The sequence below is a fragment of the Ursus americanus genome, chromosome 12 (assembly GCF_024610735.1).
Source record: "Ursus americanus isolate L20-20 chromosome 12, mUrsAme1.1.p, whole genome shotgun sequence".
Lineage (NCBI taxonomy): Eukaryota > Metazoa > Chordata > Mammalia > Carnivora > Ursidae > Ursus > Ursus americanus.
In genome coordinates, this window is record NC_142138.1 from 69,560,337 (window position 1) to 69,578,869 (window position 18,533).

At 41.8% G+C, this 18,533-nt stretch overlaps 1 protein-coding gene and 3 non-coding genes across 5 annotated transcripts in view; 1 reads left to right on the forward strand and 3 right to left on the reverse strand.

The window, feature by feature from the left end:
• The window catches only part of LOC123779200 (myomegalin-like), a 46,046-nt gene extending 38,802 nt beyond the window's left edge, over positions 1-7,244 (reverse strand). For both annotated transcript variants that reach the window (XM_045777122.2, XM_045777121.2), the window contains exon 1: positions 6,973-7,244. The gene's annotated coding sequence lies outside the window, so the exon portion shown is untranslated. The remainder of the gene's footprint in view (positions 1-6,972) is intronic.
• Positions 1,718-1,789, reverse strand: TRNAH-GUG (transfer RNA histidin (anticodon GUG)). Its single transcript has one exon. It is a non-coding gene; the product is annotated as a tRNA-His (tRNA).
• A 916-nt stretch (positions 7,245-8,160) lies between the features above and the next one.
• Positions 8,161-8,232, forward strand: TRNAE-UUC (transfer RNA glutamic acid (anticodon UUC)). The gene has a single exon. It is a non-coding gene; the product is annotated as a tRNA-Glu (tRNA).
• A 3,763-nt stretch (positions 8,233-11,995) lies between these two features.
• TRNAG-CCC (transfer RNA glycine (anticodon CCC)) lies at positions 11,996-12,066 on the reverse strand. The gene has a single exon. It is a non-coding gene; the product is annotated as a tRNA-Gly (tRNA).
• Positions 12,067-18,533: the final 6,467 nt, after the last annotated feature.

Genomic DNA, 18,533 nt, shown 5'->3' on the forward strand with positions numbered 1-18,533 from the left:
TGCACTTGAGAGTCTGAACATACAAAGGGACAATGGCTAGACCACATATATGTTTATATATATGTTATGTAATATGTTATACATAACATATATATAAACACGCATATATAAACATATTTATACACACACACACACACACTCTGATAAACTCTGGTCCTCCACCTGCAGCCAGCTCCCAGGAAGCAGCCTGCTAGAAGTCAGATTTGTAGGAAGTCAGGCTTTTAACTCTAGTAACAATCCAGGGAGCTAAAAAATAAACTTGTGGAACAACTGGTTCAAAATGGCCAGGATTTGATTAATAACTTACAGCTTCCCTAATTTTTATTCCCATTGCAACTTATGACCAGTCAGAGAAAGTCAAATACGCACCCTAACCAGTCATACAGGATGCTCAGCTTCTAGTTACCCACTTACAGCTTTCCCATGCCAATAGCTTCTATGGCTTAAGTCTTCCCTTTTTCCTACTATAAAGCTTTCCCACTCCTCCCTCAGCTTTTGTCTCTTTTAAAATGCAAGTGACCATGGCTGATGCCCTTGCTATAGCAAGTTCTGTATAGTCTTTGCCCTTCTCCTTTGGTTGGTCTTCGTTTTTTTACATACATTGTCACCTTTAAGCTTTTAATCCTTTGAAGAACTCTGAGAGCTGAAATAGAAAATGTTTTTAAAAAGGGGACATTCTATTCAAAAGGTTTTATTTTGGTCAATTGATTCCGAACCCTGCAATGTCCCCCAGGCTGGGCCGCAGAGAGACCGACAGTGCACCATCTGTGCAGCTTAAGCTCCAAGGGCTCAATTCAACTGCGTTCCATCTTCAGGGGCCAATGGGGTCGGTGTGAGGGAGCAGGAAAAGGGTCGGGGCCAAAAAAGAACCTTCAGGAGAACGGAAAGAAGCACGGTTGAGGACAAGGAGACCTCCCACCAGGCTTGTGGAGACGCACTGGCCAGATCCTGAAAGACGAGATTTGTTTTTTATTTTGTATCAGAATGGGGAGGGACAAATGGAGAGAGAGGACCTGAAAGAGAGAAAAGTGCAAGACCCTGTAGTTGTTCAAGTACAAAGCAAGAAAATATTGCGAATATTTTTGCATCAAAAATATTACAGGACACACACCAATTGCTAGCGGTTTCCTCCAGCGCTGTGATGGTACAGAGGTTAGCGCTTCACGTTGTAGTTGCGGCTCCTGCGGTTCGAAACTGAGGCACAGCAGTATTTGATATTTATCAGAGCTCATTGGGCTGTGCAGTTAGGATCGTGTATCACATTCTACGTGAGTTAGATTTCAATATTAGTACTATTAGCATAAAAATTGGGTGGGAGGGGTAGAAAATGGCATGTAATTGGCTTTTGTTAGATTTTATTGTAAAATACCCTGCGGAATACAAACTCATAAAAAGCTCGTTGTCATAGTGTCTAAAAAGGCCCCATCAACATCTGAAATATCCCAACCAGAAAAACGGTTACGCCTACACCGTTATGTAAATGGATAGCCCTTTACCTTTTGGGATAGTTCTGCGCATGCTCAGATATGAGGCACGGTTTTGGAAGACCGAATACCTGATCCCAGGTTAGTGCAGGGTCGGATTTCCTCCCCTTCTCCTGACTGCAAAGTATTAGGGAGCCACCGCAAACCCTGATGTTAGGCCACAAAAAGTGATGAGGAGATTAAAACCAAGGATAAAATACTTTCCAAATTTTGTCAAGAAAGATAGCAGTTACTGCCGTGACTCGGATTCGAACCGAGGTTGCTGCGGCCACAACGCAGAGTACTAACCACTATACGATCACGGCGCGCCACAAACCCGCAGGCGTTTGCAGCGCCTCCTTTAATATTTTTGATGTAAAACCATCCACACCTAGATAAAGCTATACAAAATTTCTGTCAGCTCAGAAACATCAATACAGTCCTTTCCAACCAATTCCCACCTACTTATGCTTTGCTTAAGCAAATCATTCTGATTTCTTTTTGTTGTTTTGAAAGGACTTTACACTTTAGCAACAAGTTAGATAAGTAACTTTGTTAACTCGCAATCAAGATTTTGAGCCCAAGAGAAAAGAAAAAATTACAAGGCCCCAAACAGGCATAATCATTGTTATTTTTTAAAATTAATTTATTTTATTTTTAAAAAATAATCTCTCCACCCAACGTAGGGCTGGAACTCACCACCCCAAAATCAAGAGTCAGATGCTCTACTGACTGAGCCGGCCAGGTGTCCCAAATCACTTTTATTTTTAAAGCATTTTTTAAAAAGATTTATTTATTTATTTTAGAGAGACAGTGAGTGGGGGTAGGGCAGAGGGAAAGAGAGAATCTTGAAGCAGACTTCCTGCTGAGCGTGGAGCCCAACTCAGGACTCGATTCCCAGACCCTGAGCTCATGACCTGAGCCAAAATCAAGAAATGGGGCCTCAACCCACGAAGCCACCCAGGCACCCTACTGCTATTTTCAAATGAACATTTTATATATGTAAAATAAATAAATTCAGTTACAATCTACTATAGCGCTGTGAACTGATTTAAAAGCAACATCACCCAAAGGTCCATGATTATGCATAGTATCCAGGTTTTTATCTTTAATACTATTCCCTACAAAATGAATCAAGATTTCTTAAAGAAATGACTACTTCCAGGAATGGTGCTGGGGAATTACAGGGCGAGCATGGGAAAGCTTAGATCAGAAGGCAGTGATTCGTTAACAATGCACTAGGATCTTTAAAAAACACATAGCCAGCTTGAAGGAATTCTCACTATCATGAGTTGTGATACTTTGGGTATGAAAAAGAACTGTGATTTTTGTGCAGGGGTCAGTAAACTATGGCCTGCTGGCCAAATCCCACTCAGAGCTGTTTAGTAAATAAAGTTTTATTGGAATACAACCATACTTATTCATTTATGTATTATCTATGGCTGCCTTTGTGTTACAATGGCAGAGCTGAGCATTTCAACAGAGACCATATGGACTACAAAGCCTAAACTACTTACTATTGGGCACTTTACAAAAAAAATTGCTGGCCCTAGTCTAGTGGATTGAAAGACTGAATTAAGGAATATTGGAGTCAATGAAGTCATTTGCATGCTGAAGTATTTAGGTTCAATGATCATGATAGAACTTACTTTAAAATGGTTCAACAAAAACATATGATTAAGTAGATATAAACGGTTCTGATTTCTATCTCCATAGGTTAGTGTTGACTATTTTTGAAATTCACAGAAGTGAATATACTTTTTTGTGTGTCTGGCTCCCCCCCGCCCATGCTACATAATGTTTTTGAGATGCATCCATACTGCTAAGTGTGTTATAGTGTTCTTGATGAGTGTTATTCCCATGTGTGACCATACTGCTGTTGATGATACTTGGATAATTTCTAGTTTGGGCCATTGTAAACAAAGCCCTTATACATGTGCATTCATTTTTAGAGTATATATTTTGTCGTGGAATTGCTAGGTCATGGGATAGGCGTAAATTTAACTTTATTAGGAACTGCCAAACAGTTTTCCAGAATGACTGTGTGATTTTACCTTGTCAACAGCAACCAGGTATAGTTACTCTATATTCTTTTCAGCAGTTGTTCTCCCTCTTTAACAGTTTACTGATTTTTGTGAGTGCATAAAGGTATCTCACTGTGGTTTTAATTTGTGCTTCCCTAACAAATAATGATATGAGCATCTTATGTCTTTTGCTCATTTAGAAATTATCTTTTGTGAAGAAAGCCTATTCTGGTGTTTTGCTAATTTTTAATGCTTTGGCTTTTATTATTGACTTCTAGAAGTTCTCTATCCATTCAAAATTTGAGTCATATTCTGGTAAGAATATTGCAAATATCTTTTCCTACTCTATGGATTGCCTTTTTACTTTCTTATGGTGATTTTTGATGAGCAGAAGTTTTTAATTTTGATGAAATCTAATTTCTTTATTTTTTCTTTTATTGTTAAGGTATCTTACTCTAAGACATCTCTCCTGCCCAAGATTGTGAATATGTTTTCCTACATTTTCTTCTAGAAACTTTAATATTTTAGTTTTCAGCTTTAAAATTTATGATTCATGTTCTGACCTCAGCACAATACTTAACCACTTTGGCTTAAGAATCTTTGACTTGCTTGCAGATCACCAACCTCCCAGAAATTCTTATAACCTTTGATGTAAAAACATTCATAATAGTTTCCTGCTCTGCTCTTTGTTGACTACAGATCTTTGTGTTTCTATCCCTCACTCCTCCTCTTGCCCTCTCTTTCCTTCTCTCTCCTTTTCTCACCCCTACATCTGAGAAAACCAGAAATACCTAAAACTGAGAAGAAGAAAGATCTGATCAATTTGTGTTCAGAAGCCCAGGCTCTGGTTTGCAAATCTGATCCTGCCCTTGTGTGGTCTTGGAGAAGTAGCTTATACTTTATGTGCCTCAATTCTTTCTTCTATAAAATGGGGCTAATGAGAGTAACCACTTCATTCTGTCATTGTCTGTGCCTGAATTTAGTAGCTACTCAATAATATCATAATCAGTAGAATCATCACCCTCATTGTCATTATCCTCTGCATTATTTTTGAAAATTATTGTGCTGATATTTTGTACCTTAGTTTTGCTTCTCCTAGAAATTCTTGTAAATGGAATCATGGGAGTATGTACGCTGCTGTATTCTGAATAATGTCTCTGAGTTTTCTTTATATTGTGGAGTATATCAAAAGTTTATGCCTTTTTATTGCTGAATAGCATCCCACTATATGGATCTGTTACAATCTGTTTACCAGTGTCCTGATAATGGACACTTGAGTAGTTTCTACTTTGGGCTACAGTTAATAAAGACACTACGAACATTCTTGGTTTGGACATTTGTTTTCAGTTCTCCTGGAAGACTATCTAGGTGAAGAATTTATGGGAATAAAGGGATGTTTATGTAAATTTATGTTTAAATGTGTAAGAAACTGTAAAACCAAAATGGTTATAACACATTCCCCAAAAAACGTGTGAGAGTTCTGGTTGTTCCACATCTTCACCAAGATTTGGTGTTTCCAGGCTTTACAATTTTAGCCATGCAGTGGTGGGTGCAGTGGTATCTCAGTGCAGTTTTAATATCTATTTCCCTGGTAACTAGTGATAATGAGCACTATTATATGTGCTTACTGGCCATTGGTATATCTTTCTCTCTGAAGTGTCTGTTTAAGCTTTTGCCCATTTTAAAAAACGGGTGTTTCAGCTTTTAATATTGATTACAAGAGGTCATTTTAAATTCTGGAGATAGGGTCTTTGTCAGATATGTTTTGTGAATATTTTTTTCCCAGTCTGTGATTTGCCTTTTCACTGAATGGAATCTTTAATGAGAAGACATTTTAAGTATTTTAATTATTTTTATAATTTTAATATTTAACATTATAAGTATGAATATTGTTAAAGTCTAATTTAATTAGACTAATATTAGTTTAATATTTTAAATTCTAATTTATCATTTTAATATTTAATATTGTTAAAGTCTAACTTGTCATTTTTCTTTTTTACTTTTTTTTGTATAATATTTACTTCGCTTACCACCAGGTAATAAGGATGTTCCCATGCATTTTTTTCTCAAACTTTATAGTTGTAGCACGTGTATCATTTGGTCTATGATCCAACTCAAATTAGCTTTCATGTCTATTGTAAGGTAGGGATTGTAGGTTTTTTCACTATGTAGATATCTAGTTGTTCCAATGCTATTTGTTGAAACCATAGTCCTTTCCCCATTGAATTGCTTTTGTGTCTCTTTTTGGAAAATCATTTGACCAGAGGTGGTCTATTTTAGGTGCCTCAATCCTTCTGTCACTCCCACACTGTCTTGTTTATAGTAATATGCAGCTTAATAGTAAGTCTTCCAGCTTTGACTTTTTCACACATCTCAGCAAATTTTGAAATGTGTACATACCAAAGTAGCCAACATACAAATCAAGATCTGTGGTCCCTTAACTTCTCTCATCTCATTGTAAGACATATGTCCTCCCATATTATGTCTGGTCCCTTACCCAAAGATCCTCTATTGCAGCTTCCAGAAAAACGAAATCTCCAGTTACCGTTAGAGCTGATGGAGAGACAAAATGTCTGCAACACTCAACCACGAATCTAGATTTTTATTGAAAACAAAGTTCATATTCCAGTTCTTTGGCTAGAGCAAAATTTTCTATTATTTATGACCATGAATACAACGTTTGGTTTGGAATTCTCTGTTCTTTGTAGGGAGATAAAGTCCCAGGGAGGGCCTCTAACTTACCCAACTGTTAGTTGACTATGAGGTTGAAGTTGGAGGCTGGGTAAGAATAGACTTTTATTGTATTAAAAAAGATGAGGGAGAGATGCTGAGAAAAGGTGTAGGGAAGAGTAGGTTGGAGCTAGAAAGTCGAATCTTGGGGTCTTGCAGTGATTGTTAGATTTTGTAGAAAGAGGAGTTCGAGGTTACCTATCCAAGGGGGGAAAAACTTCAGTGCAAACAACCAATATTTAAAACCATTTTATGATACTTTCTCATTTACACATCGTCTTTCTTTTCCATTTTTGTAAAAATGGCAGCCTTCATGTGCTTGTTATATGACTTTTAAAATGTGTATTTAAGTTAAAAACTATTAAAATTAAACTATGCATCACGAACGTCCTAAATTCATCTTAAATTCAACCAACAGTGCATTTAAAATAAAATGCGTCCAGCCTAAGAGCCAAACCCACGTGGCTGTAGTGCAGTTCCTGGGTGTGTGATTTTCAACTGCAGTTGCTTTCTCTACTTTCCCGCACTCCTGGAAGTCCTCATTCAAAACCCAGCAGAAACCGTTTCCTTTGCTAAAAGATTTGAAAGTACTCTTACTTCAAGTAACTGCATTAAAAATAAATTTACCAGTTGCCTCCTTGGAATCCACAGAGAGCCCAGGGGAGACGTTCAAACGCCAAAGGAACAGGGGCCGCTCACTCACTGGTAGCCAGGCCAAGGCTTTGGCTCCCACTGGAGACGGGAACTCGACTCACCTCCACCAGCGACGGGACCCCGATTTCATCGTCATGCGGTTTTCAGATGAGGAAAATCGCACGGAGTTCTTCCTTTCCCTCGGCTCTATTTCCACCTCTCCCTCTCTGTCTCTTCCAGAGCGTCCTGGGAAGCTGATCTCGGACAGGACCGAGAGGGGAGGCTGCCCTTCTCCTCCCGGTCGCTCCCGCCTGGGCGTCTCGGCGGCTCAGTCGCGCCGGGACGTTAGGGCCGCGAGGGCAGCGGGTGCCGGGCCGCGAGTTCGCCGCCGGTGTCCGCGCGCCCCGCGCACCTGCGCGTCGCCCGCCCAGACCCAGGGACTCGACGCCGCCCGGGGCTGGTCCGCAGGCCGCACGCAGGGGTGCGCGGCTCGGACCCGCGAGAGGGGCCGCGCTGAGGGGGCCGGGCCGGAGGAGGCTAGTTTGAGGCGCCGAGCCCAGGAAGGGCGTCCACGGCGGCCCGGGCCCGGTCCCGAGGTGAGAGGTCTCCAAGCCCGAGTGTTAGCGGAGCGAGGTGGCGAGGGGAGTCCTTCTCCCGCCGGTACGGGACAGTCGTTCGCCGAACGCGGGCCGGAGGGGAGAGTGTGTGGCTCCCAGACGGCGGCCAGCGAAAGAAGAGACGGGGTTTTCCGCCCGAGCGGCCGTGTGGCGCGGGAGAAAGGCCGGCGTCCGAGAGAACTGTTGGGCCCGAGCGTGCGGAGCCTCGGCTGAGGTAGGTCGGAAGCGCAGGGCGGCGGGTTGCGGGGGCGAGACCCCGCGTCCAGTTCGGGGCCGCCGAGCGCTCCTGAAGGCGGTCTCGGTCCGCTCTGCGCCCTGTGCTGCTGCGTCCCCCGGAGTCCGCCGGGTGATGTTGGGGACGCCGGGTCTCACGCCGGGCGCCTCTCCTCGGCAACCTCGCGGCGACCTCGTGTCCGCACGCGGCCTCGCGAAGGCGCGTCTCCAGGGCAGCTGGGGGTGGGGTGGGGTGCGGCTGGGACTTGGGGACATGGCGGGGCTCGGGGCGCGCCGAGCTCTCGGTCTTTCCTGTGGGGCTCTTTTTATTGAGAAAGCAGGGAGGGAGGGCTTAGGGGGGGCAATTCCTTAAAAGGGTGGGAGGCACGGTGGTAAAGGCAGGCGGGGGGCTTTTCTAGAGATCAGGAAAGGGTGTGAATCTTGTCAGAGGATTTAAAAAAAAAGCTCCTGGTGCACAGCTCCCTGGTGGTCTAGTGGCTAGGATTCGGCGCTTTCACCGCCGCGGCCCGGGTTCGATTCCCGGTCAGGGAATCTATGCACACTGAGTTCATTCAGTGTGTTTTGCTCTAGTTTGGTTTGTTTTCCCTTTCCGAAGACTGGCGGGAAAATAGAGTTAACTATTTATTGAGGATACATTCCAGAAAGCAGAACTGCTAAGTAAAATGGAGTGTGAATTTCAAACTCTCCTATACACTACCCACCAACCTATAAGCACGAATTATATGCCCCAACCTGTATGAGACTTCATATTCCCCCCCACATTTAAAACTAACACTATAAATTATCAGTCTTTTAAATATAATCTCAAATTTTATTTACCACCATCCAACCTCTTCATAGTCAGTTTTCCCATAGACTTTAAGTCCACTAGGGACAAATAAACTGAAGAGCTGCCTTGTATCTCAGCGATCTTGAACTGAAGACTCCATGTCCTGTTCTGGTATTTTCCTTTTCTTCCAGGTAAGATTAGTTGCAATAAAAATGTAAGCCTGGCTTTTTTACTTGCAGTGGTCTCGCGGATTCTAAATTTTGTGGATATGGAGCTGTTGCTTGAATAGTTTCATTGGCATACTTCACCTTTAGGAAATTCAGGAACATGGTGCACAGGAGGGTCCCTAAATCCATCTTTGGAAGTGTTGGCAGAAATAAATGAGCACCAGAAACGAAGGTAACAGCTTCTGAAGACCTAACAATGGTTGGAAGCAGAGCAGATTTTTTAAAAACCAGAGAGAAGTTGTTTCAGTAATTTAATTTTCATTTTGATGGCCACTTTATTTTTCTTACAGGAAGATAAGAGTTAGGGGCACCAGGGTGGCTTAGTTGGTTAAGCATCCCATTCTTGATTTCTGAGCATTGCCAGAAGGATTTATCTACATATTCCCAAGAAACTTCACTTGGCAAGCAAGCTACTGAAAGCTGGTGGGGTTTATCAGTCACTCTTGCTGGCAGAGATCTGATAACACTGCAGTCAGAGCTGTTGAGATTAAAATTTTTGACTTGCCAATCAATAAGACATTATTTATACAGTCAAACTTTAGACATCAGAGGGTTTAGGCACCCATGCTAAATTTTAAGCCATCCATTGGTGGCAAATGTCAGGGGAGTTTGTTTTATTAGCACTTTACACATGGCAGTGCTCTGAACAGAAGAATCTCCTCTAACACTTTAAGAGTATTCATAGTATAAACATGCAGCTCATTGATTTCAGTTATACATTTTCACAGCTATACATTAATTTGGCACAGAGGCCTTTCTCTTAACTTTGACTTCTTTTTCTCTTTACCACAAGTTTTATCCACACTGTCAGTTGAATTTACACTCTCTTACAGGAACACAGAGCAAGGAGTTGAACACTTGTACTTGACAGGTTACACAGCAGCCAGGAGACCATTTCATCTCCTTGCCAAAGAGCTCAGGGAGAGCAAGGAGGTGTGACTACTCTGTGAGGCCCATTGGTGTAGTGGGGAGTCTTCTTATTACCTGAGATCAGGATAAGGGGAAGAGAGGGATGGAGTGGGGGCCATGGAGGGAGCAGTACCACTACAGTAAGCACAGCCACATACTTGCTTTTGTTTTTAAGAGGTCATCCACTCAGTCTCAACAGACTTTTAGCAACAGTTAAAGCACCATTTAGGTGGCTGCTTTCAATCCTTCCTTGTCACTGCTGAACCTCCAATTATCTATCCATGGACGTATGGATAGTCAAAAGGTCCTTACTCCCCTGGCTCATAACCACCCCCACATCATCCTGAGAAGCCTTCTCATATCCCCTAACCTGGCCCATGCACTCCGTCTGTCTTTCCTCTGAGAAAGCACTACGACCTTACCGGTCGCACTTGAATACCACATTTGTCAAGCAGTATAGCAGTCCCTAAGCAACAGTATATCATGTCACACTTCTGTAGAACTGACCCGTAAGGAGACAAAAGTCTCAAATGAACTGAGGTAATTATTACTTAGACACACAGCATTAGCAAGTGTAGCATGTTGTCAGCTCCCCACATCTGTAATCCCACAGCATGACACCACGCCGGAGGGATCAGATGACAAGAAAACACAAGTGGTGGCTTGCTCTGTCCTGAAGGAGCCAATTCCATATTGCTGCCAAGTTGTTTGATAACTTGTAGTTGCATCCTAGGGAGGTGGAGGCAAGGTGGAAATTTCCAGGTCTCACCAGAACCAGGGAGACAGATGAAAAACTGCCTACTTGTAGCCTGCCTCAGGACAGGCAATCTACCACAGAGATCAGTGAGAAATAGCCATACAATAGCACCCCACAAGACTGCCTATCTTTCCAAGTTCCAAGGAGGTATTCAGCCAAGAACTGGGTCAAACAGCAGTTGAACCTTGCCTGTGTGGCCCACGTGGAGAAGAACAAGGTCACCAGAGTGCCATAGCAGAGCCATTCTCCTATACCTTGATCATTGAAAAGGAGGTTGGCTGGATCTAATATCTGTGATTTGCACTTTCTTTACGTACGTTTCTTGAAAATGCTGCTTCACTGTTGCTTTGCTTTCTATGTTAGTGCTCATCTAATTCTGTTGCTTTTGTAACTTATTTCACAGTTTTACCTGGTGAACTTGAAGATGTTTTCTTTGCCTTTAAAGTCTCTTAGGTTTACAATGGTATTGTTTTGAAGTTGATCATCCAGGGTCAATCCCTGGTACCTGATGAACCCTTTCAGTGTGCCTCATCACCTAAGTGATGTATCATTTTCCTTTTTATAATAAGATCAAGGCCCCTAGATTGTTCTCTCTAAAGCCTGACTCCTGTTTAGAGAAAAATCTTAAAAAACGAGAAATTATGTATCACAGTGTTTATTCAACAAATAGAGATATTCCCAAACAAGTTAAAATAGTAAAACCACCCTGATGATTTCAACACAGTCTTGCCAGGTAAGAACTTTTAAAAAATGACCATCAGTTTAGAACAAAATGTAGAAAGACATAATGCCAGAGTAAGAAAGCCCTTGAACATGAATAAATTATTAAAAAGTGAAATGTCGCTATAGGCTTAAAAAGCTTAAATTTTAAGCTATTCTTAGATGAAAATTAATCACCCGTAGTGTCTAACGCAGTCCAAACCCCTACTACCCTCAAATCGGAATCCCTCCCAAGGAGCGCCCAGGAGCTAGAAAACAAATCCGGGTCAACAGTTCCCAGAGTCTTTAGCTCCTTCTCCCTTTTTACAAATACACTTTTCGGGCTAACACCTGTTGAGGCGCATCGCCGGGCACGCGGCATCCTTCCCCGGAACCGCGAGGCGCGGGCGGGAGGAGCGCAGGCCGCGCCGCTGACGACGTGAACGGACCCGGTCGCTGGTGTTGCGGTGCAGCGGCGCGAGCGAGGGGCCTCTGGCCGTAGGTGCCCTCGCGTCCACGCGGGTCCCTCTCCACCCATCTGCGCTTTCCTTGGGCCGCCGATGCCACTGGGGTGTCTGCCGACCCTGCGGCGGCTCCCCTCCGGGGACCTTGCTGTCTCTGCCCTCGCTCCGTGGTGAGACGTGGCCCATCGGCCGACCCAAGGTCCAGAACGGGCATCAGTGACCTGGTGGCTTTTTGGGTCCTGTGGGTCCTCCAGGAAAAAGGCTGAAAGTAACTGTGGTCTTAGGTCCAGATAGACTAAAACGCAAACCCCGCAGAAACCCTCCCCCTTTCAAAGACAGTGGTTGTTGAATCCAAGTACTGCAGCAGTAGCAACCAAAACTCCTAAACGATGCTGTTTGCCCATGCAGCATAATTTTGTGTGAGAGGAATATAAAAACCCCAGGGAAATGAAAGCAGACAAAAGTTCACTGCATTGGCCGGGAATCGAACCCGGGTCTCCCGCGTGGGAGGCGAGAATTCTACCACTGAACCACCAATGCTTCCCTGTGTGGTATGACATAGATGGAATCTAGGGTAGGTATCCAGAAAGACTTGATGATAGTTACAAAACAGGGTTTTTAGAGTGCTGGCTAATACCTGATAAAGGCACCCAAACCGAAGGTTTTTTATAGGAAACCTGTACTAGACAAAACATCGATACCAAAATATCTGATTTGTATGAACAAACTCTTAACTCTGAAAAGGGCTCTCTCCAACTGCGAAACAGACTCCAATAGAAAAACGTAAGAAATTCATCTAGGTTCCTTGTTTCTGTTCCTAAATCTTTGATTGTCAATCTCAACTGTTGTCTTCGTGGTTCTGGGAAGGTAACCTAACTTGTAAGTTAGGTGAGTAGGATTCTAATCCAGGGAAGAAATAAGAATTGGAACCAGAATTAGTATCAGACAGAAAAGAGGGGAAAGACCAGAATCAAGATTGATATAATGAAGAAATAAATTCTGGTCCATGGAGTTAGTTCTTTGTAGCTTTTAAAATTTTTCTATTTTATTTTTTTTTGGTAAAAGAGTAATGATCAATCTTGTAATCATTATAATGTGTCTGGTTTTTTAAGGTGTATAAAACATTTGAATGGATATATGATATAAAAAGATTAAGTTTGCAATCAAGGTTTGGGAGAATCCAATTTCCCAAATTAATAGGCTTTGATTTACTTACTAGCTGTACGATGAGTAGACTATTTAAAAAAATTACTTTAACATTGAAATATTAACATAGAGGTCTTTTGTTGAAGTTCGAAAAATGGAGAGAGATTTCTTTTTTCAGTTTTCCCTGGGGAAATTAAACTGAAGAAGGGAACCTGGAGAGCTCCTACACATGTTGGTACTAGGAATCATTATGACTTTTTGAAGGACAAGAGCCACAGAGGTGCAATGACACCTCTCTTGAAGGCAAGCCAAGTGGAGTCTGAGTCATAAACTTGAGCTCAATAAGGAAAACCACCATCATCTCGACCTTGAAGAGCTTTGACTCTATCTGCCCTCTGCCCGACACCCAAGACACACACCAGTTCTGGGCAACATGCTTTCAATTCGACCTACATCAACCAGGTGTACGTTTATTCCTATATCTCTTTTGAAACTACAAACCTGCACTTCCAGCTCACAACTCCTGATTCACAAGTCAATGCCTCATCCACGTCTCAGAGTCACACATGCTAAAACTCAACATACCAGTGAGTTCCGTGTCAGCATCACACATCACCACTCACCGTACCTCAGCACTCTCGGATCAGACCCGGGGAGCAGCCTCTCCCAAAAAGTAGTAGTGCACTGTCTTGGTTTCAGTTGATCACTGAAACAACGTGTCCACGTTGTTCCTAGCCCTGCCTAGTACATTTACCTTCACCACCAACCATTCTTTTTTTTTTTTTTCAAGATTTTATTTATTTATTCGACAGAGATAGAGACAGCCAGCGAGAGAGGGAACACAAGCAGGGGGAGTGGGAGAGGAAGAAGCAGGCTCCCAGCGGAGGAGCCTGATGTGGGGCTCGATCCCACAACGCCAGGATGACGCCCACAACGCCGGGATCACGCCCACAACGCCGGGATCACGCCCTGAGCCGAAGGCAGACGCTTAACCGCTGTGCCACCCAGGCGCCCCACCACCAACCATTCTTTTTCCCAAACCAGATCTTGCTGCTCTTTTTGGATAAATTTTCTTATCCTCCCAAGACAGAAACTTGTTTCCAGTATAAATAATAAACAGTGCTTAAGTTAATTGGACTTTCTACAGATTTACTGCCATTTCATTACTAAACTCTTCCATCTATCACCTCTTACCTCCATTAATATAAGTAGATAAAAAACTGGTCTTCTTACAGCTAGTCTAGTCTGCTTCAGTCCATTTGCCGCATTGCATTCTGACTGATCATTCCATGGTGTAATGTTGGACATCCCTATAGCCTAAATCAACATCAACCACCACAGTAGCTGACCAACAGCAGTCTTCCCTTCCTTGGTCATTGGAGCCCTGGAGACCATAGGAAGTTTTGGGAAAGAACTGCAGTGGTAACGCCTAGAGCTGTGGGTTTGGGACTTGTGTTGGCTTTGAGACATATGTACGTATTGGAGAAGCTCAAGAGTCAGACAGGGATTGGTGATAAAGAAGTAAGAATAAAATGAGTCACTGTGCTGGTAAACCTGACTTTCTGACTTTTCAATTTCACCAAGTCAGTTTCCTGACAGCTGGGATGAAGGCCACCAAAAGGTCCCTGTAGGGAGTTCCCTGGAGAAAATATTCTGAAATTTGGTCTTATGGAATTCTTCGTAGTCAAGCTTCAGAGGTGTCCTAGGAGCACAGAGGTCTCCACACAGGGATAATTTTGGATTCTTCAGCTGAGAATTTGTACCCTTTAGAAGGAGGAGGTCCCACCTGAGGTTCTCATCCATCCCAGATCAGGCTCCATAGTGAGCTGCTTAGTGTAGCTGGAATCTGTGTGGTCATTGAGTCCATGTATGGACAGGTAGCTCCATTTCCGTGAAGTCCAGTAGATGAAGTCTTAGGGCCTGCTGTGGGTTGTGCGAGAAGCAACCTCATGAAGTATTTGGATATGTTACAAGATGAAGGACACCTTAACCTAAGAATACTGGTGCTTCAATAGCAAGTATCTCACCTCCCACCTGACTGTCCCAGCTTGCAGGCCCATACATGTAACTGTCTTTCTTCTTTTTTCTCCACCATGGTAACTTCATTTACTACCTCTTCTTGAATCTTTTTTACAAGGGTAAGTCTGGTCTATGCAAAGATCCAGCAGCCAGGGGCAACACTGCAGTCAGTTGAGGAGAGGGAGAGAAAGAATGAAATGGGCAGTGTTTGGAAAGTAAAAATGATTAAAGAGTGTGTCTATACAGTGACTCGCAGCCTTGGGACTGGGACAGGGCTATGATCATGGAAGGATTAGTGCTGGGCGGGAGGTGCACAACTGTTCCTCTGAGGGGCAAAGTAAGTTCTGGTATGTTGCTGGGGACATGTAACATTTGGAACTAATATTCTTGCCACACTCATGTGCATACCTTCTGATATCATGACATCACCTACTAGCAGAAGTATCCTAGAATATGAAGAATAACTTCAGTGTGTGTTTCTCTCTTTGGAAATTCCTTTTGGAAAAAGGCCAGAAGATTTCCCTTCTTTGTTGTGCCTATATTCTTCTGATTTTCTGTTGTCATGATACATGTAAATATATCCCTAGAAGGAGACTTGAGGAGCATAAAGAATGTCTCATCCTCTGTTCTAGGTTGTCATTCCATTAACTTTTCTCAAAACTCCTATATGTTGTGTTGGACCAGAAAGTTGGGAAATTTGGCCAATAGAAAAATTTCTTTCTATAGGTCACTGTACAGGTCATTATATCATGAATGGTCAAAATCATACATTAAATTAACTTCAGGAACCTAGTATCTGAGAAGTCAGTTGTTCCTTTTGAATGCTAATTATTTACCTTTTCTATCAGAAAAAGCAAATAGAGGAGTATTCAGACTTTCTGACTTAAGTGGACATAGCAAATGCACAATAAAAACTGTTCAGAACGAGAGAAACTGAAGTATGGAATAAGTGCTAGGAAGTTCTAAAGCCAATCAAAAGCTGATCAGCTTTAATTGCTGACCACTCAATTAACAGCTGAACTCCCTAACTGATGGATCACATGGCCACTTTTCACAAATGAGACTACATCAAGTGATAATGTGGATAATGTGATAATTGCCAAAGCAGAAGCATGTCCACCTTACCTCTACCCTGTCCAAAATGCCAACTCCAGAAGGGTGAAAGTGCAGGAGAGTATACAACCTCTGCTTCTTAGGAAACACAATAATTTAGGGGATACCCAAACGAGTAGGACAGAGAAATGGCCATCACCAGTTTTGGTGTTCTGAAGAGACAAAATTAAGGGGGTGAGGGTTGGGGGACGATGTTGGAAGTTCAGTGGGGGTGGTGAAAGACTGTTCTGGACCAAATACTTCCCACTGTTGGCCTTGTTATAAGGAAAGCAGTTAGCATGAGAGGAGCCACTTGATGAGCATTTGATACACTGTGGGAGACAGAGACAAAAATTCAGCAGAAAGCTGGGCAACACAGGCACAGGATTTGGCACCACCATATATCCATCCCCATGCCAGGGGCGGTCATCCTGGGTTCTTTCTTGCAGTCTCCCTTGACACGAGGCAGTTAATAACCTAGGATTCATCTAGGGAAGAGGTTCTTTTTTTTTTTTTTTAAGATTTTATTTATTTATTTGAGAGAAAGAGAGACAGCCAGCGGGAGAGGGAACACAAGCAGGGGAATGGGAGAGGAAGAAGCAGGCTGCCAGCGGAGGAGCCGGATGTGGGGCTCCATTCCAGGACCCTGGAATCACGCCCTGAGCCGAAGGCAGACGCCTAATGACTGAGCCACCCAGGTGCCCTCTAGGGAAGAGGTTCTGACATCAATGCAGGCTGTGGCCAGGGAATCATCCTAAATTAAGATATGACCGTAATCACACACAAATTTAAAAATAAGGTATTTTAAAAGAATTATTAGTTATTATAGTTGGAGGGTGAAGAAGAAAATATCAAAGTTCTTTGTCTAACAAAATGGCTCCTGGAGATTAATTTATATATCATTACCCATGACAACCAACTAGCATAAAAGGCAATTAAAAATGGATGGTTATATTCCAGTAGAGACATATACCGAAGTGATTCTTTTTGCCTTAAAGTCTATTAATGTAGCTATCTTTTGGTTAATGTTCTCAATAATGCTCCTTTTCTTTCATTTTCAATCTTTCTATCACTTTATGGGTTTTGGTATGTCCCTTGAATACAGCATATAGTTAATTTTTTAAAATATTTTTAAAAATTATTTATTTTTTTGAGAGACTGAATGAGTGAGAGAGAGCAAAGGAGCAGGGGTAGAAGGAGAGGCTGCTGAGCAGGGAGCTGGCTTGATCCCAGGACCCTGGGACCATGACCTGAGCTCAAGGCAAACATCCATCCGAGCCACCCAGGTGCCCCAGCATATAGTTAATTTTTAAATCCAGTCTAGCAATATTTATTTTTTACTGAATAATTAAGTCTCCTTACCTTTAATACAATTGTTGATATAGTTAATTTCAAATTTACTATCTTTATTTTTCTATTTGTCTCTCTTGATCTATGTTTTTATTTCTTTCTCTTTTTGGATTAGTTATCTTTTAAACTATTATAACTTTTTTTATTGTTTTATATACTTTACTTCCATTTTTCCTTTTATGTTTTTCACTGTATTTCATTTTGCTTCTGTTCTTCCAGTGATTAATTTAAAAATTAGTCTTAATCTTTATTTTTCTTTTTCAGTTAATTTTAACCCTTGATTTATCAAGCATAGTAATACTTATTACATTTACCCTCATCCTAAACACTATAGAGACCTTGGAATACTTTTATTCCATTTAGTGTCATCCACATATATGCAGTTATTATTTGTTATAGTTCTGAGTATTAAGCCCCAGAAGATAATTTATACATTTTTATATGATCAGTGTTAGATTTATCCATGTATTTATGTCAACCTTTCTCTTTATATCTTTCCGTGCCTGTCTTTCCATATGGAATCATTTTTCTTCTGCCTGAGAAATGTCAATTTAGAAATTTCTTTTGTGTTAGTCTGCTTGGGAAGAACTGTTCCAGGTTTTTTTCTCTGGAAGCGTCTTTATTTTACTTTAATTATTGAAGACTTTTTATTAAGTATGTAAGTCTAGGAGGCAGTTACTCTCAGAATGTTGAAAATATTTGCGTTTGATTTTTGTTTTTCAGAAGTTAGTCAGTGGTCTGACTGCTACTGCTTTGAATGTAATCTCTTTTTTCCTCTGGGTATTTTTTTTTTTTTTTTACAATTTTTATCTTTGTTTTTTATTTTCTGCAGTTTTACTGATTTCTCTAGTAATGATGTCCCTTTGTTTACCTTGTATGGGATTGGTTGGCCTTCTGGAATCCGTTGATTTGTGTCTTTCATATTGCCTGGAAAACTCTCAAATATTTTTCAAATATTGACTTTGCCTTGTTTTCTCTCTCTCTTCTACTTCCAGGACTCTAACCAAAATATAAGATACACTTTCCCACTTGATTTGCTATTTTTTGTTCGTGTGTTTAACACATTTTTTTCTCCTTGTCCTACATTTTGAATTTTTTCTTCTTCCCCATACTCTGCTTTACTGTTTTTTCTTCAGCTGTGACTTCTCTCCTATTAGACTCTCATTGAGTTCTTAATTTTAGCTATTTTTATTTCATTTCAAAGTTTATTTTTTCCCCCACCAAGGGAGGAAAATGTTTAAGGAAGAGGGAAGGATCAGTTGTAAAATGTTGATAGATTAGATTAAATGAGGGTAAGAACTGACCATTGCATTTAGCAAAAAGTTTTTGGCAGCCTTGACAAGAGCAGTTTCAGGAGAGTGATGAGAATAAAGGTGTGATTGTAGTGGATCCTAGATGAG